Source organism: Phoca vitulina, unplaced genomic scaffold (genome assembly GCF_004348235.1).
Source record: "Phoca vitulina isolate PV1807 unplaced genomic scaffold, GSC_HSeal_1.0 scaffold384, whole genome shotgun sequence".
In the NCBI taxonomy this organism is placed as follows: domain Eukaryota; kingdom Metazoa; phylum Chordata; class Mammalia; order Carnivora; family Phocidae; genus Phoca; species Phoca vitulina.
Window position 1 is genome coordinate 9,186 of NW_022590071.1, and position 3,601 is coordinate 12,786.

Here is a 3,601-nt window from a genome sequence, read left to right on the forward strand (position 1 = left end):
ACACTCTACAAGATGAACAGACTCACATTATCATGAGTCAGCAGCATGAATTAGCATGATCTATCCGTCCAACTGCTAGATTTCAAACTGAAGGCCCCCACAACTTAGAGGTCTGCTTTATTTTCGAAAGCACTGATGAATCTGTATTCATACCTTTTATTTTACTGTATCTTAAATCTTGTACCCTATAGTTTAGAAATGATTTAATAATCTTAGTTAAAAAGTAACTAATTATTATAGATTCCCAAATCATTTTTCAAATTTATATATATATTTTTAAGATTTTATGTATTTATTTGACCGAGAGAGCACAAGCAGGGAAAGTGGCAGGCAGAGAGAGAGGGAGAAGCAAGCTCCCCACAGAGCAGGGAGCCGGAAGCAGGGCTCGATCCCAGGACCCTGGGATCATGACCCGAGCTGTGGGCAGACGCTTAACTGACTGAGCCACCCAGGCACCCCTCAAATTTATTTATTTATTTTTAAGATTTTATTTATTTATTTGACAGAGTACAAGCAGGGGGAGCAGCAGGCAGAGGGAGAGGGAGAAGCAGGCTTCCTGCTGAGCAGGGAGCCTGATGAGGGACTTGATCCCAGGACCCTGGGATCATGACTCGAGCTGTGGGCAGACGCTTAACTGACTGAGCCACCCAGGCGCCCCACCCCTCAAATTTATACTTCTAATTTTCATCATGAAACTGGAAACTGAAGGGTTTTTTAATTCTATCATGAGGTACCTGGAGATTCCCATGGTTCTAACCTTTGTCTGGATCCACAGTTGAAAGGGGAGAAGGAACTGGCTATATATTTCCTATGCTACTCTCCATTTTTAAATATTACATAATTTTCTAATGCTAATAAGTGGTATTCCAAGATTTTATCAAGAGTATCAAGAACATTCAAGTGCAGTTATTAAGAGGTGAAGCTTTATAACTGATGACTAGCCCCAGATGACTATATTTTACTTCTTCCTGTTTAAATCTGAGAAAGAGGGCACTGTTGTCGTTCTTTCCTCTACGTTTTCATGTTATGCCCTAGTACCCTCTCACAGTGCTACTGATATAAAGAAAAAAGGTATGTACCAGAAAAGAGATTCATAATAGCCCCCAAACAGTCCAGCTATCTTTCAGTGAGTGAACATATAAACTATTATACATCTACACCATGGAATACTACTCAACACTAAAAAGCAATACTACTGATGCAACTCTGAGGACCTGTGGGGGAATTATGCTAAGTTAAAGAAGTCAATCTCAAAAAGACACATACTATATCATCATATAACACCCATGGATAGTTGTGCAAGTTGATTGTGGTGACCATTACGTGAATCTATACATGACAAAATTGCATAGAGCTATATACACACACACACTAACACACTAAAACTTTATAAATGGGTCAAATACTTTCTGAACTGCTACCTTCCCTCTTTCTTAAAAGGAAAGACAAATCTCTTACCTGTGCTGCAGTTTGATAGGGCTTCTTTTGTCAGATCAATTACAGAATCAAATTTCTTCTTCTCTACAGCCTGAAAAGTTGTTAAAAAACTAAGATTTTGCCTCAATAGCAGAAAATATTTAAAAAAAAGAAAACACAGATTCTAAATTGCCATTTAGAAGCTGGAGACTGAATATTTTGTAAGTCCTTACCGTTTAACTCTATTAGGAGAGAGAAGCTCATGAAATACTATATGGTTTCTGAGAATATGACTAAGCAAAATCTGAGTTAGTGTGGTAAATAAGTATGGTTGTGAAATATGTTTGTCACTGTTTTAATGTTTAAGCTAGCCTGGAATCTGGGTATGCTAACTAGTCAGGCATTAATTTCACAGAGAAAGAATCTCCCAAAGAATGAATGACAAAACTAAGTCATCCCCCCAGGTAGCGACACTAAAGTTCATAGAACTAACATACTCAAATAAACAACATTCAGAGACAACATTTATTACCTACCGTAACTTCTGTTTCAGCACCAGGTGAATTATTAGAATTGTTAGAATTTCCTGATGTAGTTTTTCCAGTATCTGGAAGAAAATTATTAAAATATCAACATTTGACAAATTTAGTAAACTATTAAACATTTATGAACTTTGTAATATATGAATGCTGAAACACAATGAGGATGCTCATTAACCATTTATTACATAATCACAAAAAAGTAATTCAATTGACATTACCTATTCCAAAGACCAAGGAACCAATTCAAACAAAAAAAAATCTAATTTGGATTCAAAAGATTTTGTCCTTCTGTAACTTTACAACTATATTAGTGACTCTTTTTTGAAAATCCATCTGTAAATTGATATGGCATTTGAGGAAACAGACTTGGAAATGTACACATTCTTTATTCACAGTATCTCTAACCCAGACTCTGGAGATGACTGAGGAGCATTCTATCTAGAACCAGGAGAAAACCTCAGATAAATGCTTGTAAATATCTGATTCACAATCTTAACAGTCTGAGCCCTGGGAGCAATTGAGTGGCTCTGTAAGTGAAGGCAAAGCTTTCTGAAATCAAGAGGCAAATACTCTAAAATAGTAAAACATGAAAAAGAAATGGGAAATTTTGAATGAGGACTTAATAGGCCAACAAGATAGCCATTTTAAGGGAGAGGAACTTTATTAGAAATCTGAGGGTAAAGATTTTTACATAAGTATAAGACAGAAACTCTAAAGAGGAACAAAGTATTCTCAAAAAACCAAAAGTTAAAAAAAAAAATCAAAGATGCTAAAGAATAGCCAAACTTTAAATCTTAAGATAAAACAAAAAGACAGACAAAACCAAATCACTACCACCAACACAGGCAGAGCAAACACAGAAAAATAATGAAATATATGAAAGGTTAAGTAGTTTTGTACCTTACAAATCCATTAAACACAGTAAACAAACAAAAGGCCATAAATTGATAAACACGAGGTTAGAAAGAAACCTCAATTATATGAAGGAATCATTTATTTATTCAGATAATATTAATCATATTATTAAATTATAATATATAATTACATATAAATTAAAACACTTGAAAGAATTAAAAATTTTATTTTAATGAAAGATAATATTCAATTCTCTATTTTAAGCAAATACTGATTTGAGGCTTTCTAATTTCATAGATCGTATTTTAATCAACTTAAGATACCTGTTGGATTTGATGTAATTGGAGTTGTCAAATTAGGACTTTCCACAGAAATCAATGTAACATCATCATTGTTACTAAAATGATAAAATTAAAAACAAAAATAAACTAAACATGCATTATCAGGCTGAAACATGCAGTCAATGGTTAGAATTCTTCTGACTTACCATTTCATAACTGACACATTTTAATCTAACAATTGTGGTGGGGAACTGGAGATAAAACCAAATACTCAAGAAACCCATATGTTGCCAGTTACATGACCAAAAGTGTCCAATAATGGATCCTTAAAACTTACTAGAGACCCATTTACAATGAATCCAAATATATAACCTATAAGCATACAATATACATAAATGTACAAAATATACAAAAGTCACCAAGGCAAGTACATATACTTGCCTTGATGAAAATGAAAAGTATAACTGAAAAAAACCCAGTAAGACACTTTGACTCTTAATAGCTATA

The 3,601-nt window shown here is 34.0% G+C and overlaps 1 long non-coding RNA gene across 1 annotated transcript; it reads right to left on the minus strand.

Moving 5' to 3' along the window:
• Window positions 1-1,440: 1,440 nt before the first annotated feature.
• On the minus strand, window positions 1,441-3,301 carry LOC116629207. The gene is made up of 3 exons (XR_004298714.1): window positions 3,137-3,301; window positions 1,953-2,023; window positions 1,441-1,528 (listed from the first exon to the last, which is right to left on the minus strand). It is a non-coding gene; the product is annotated as an uncharacterized LOC116629207 (long non-coding RNA).
• Window positions 3,302-3,601: the final 300 nt, after the last annotated feature.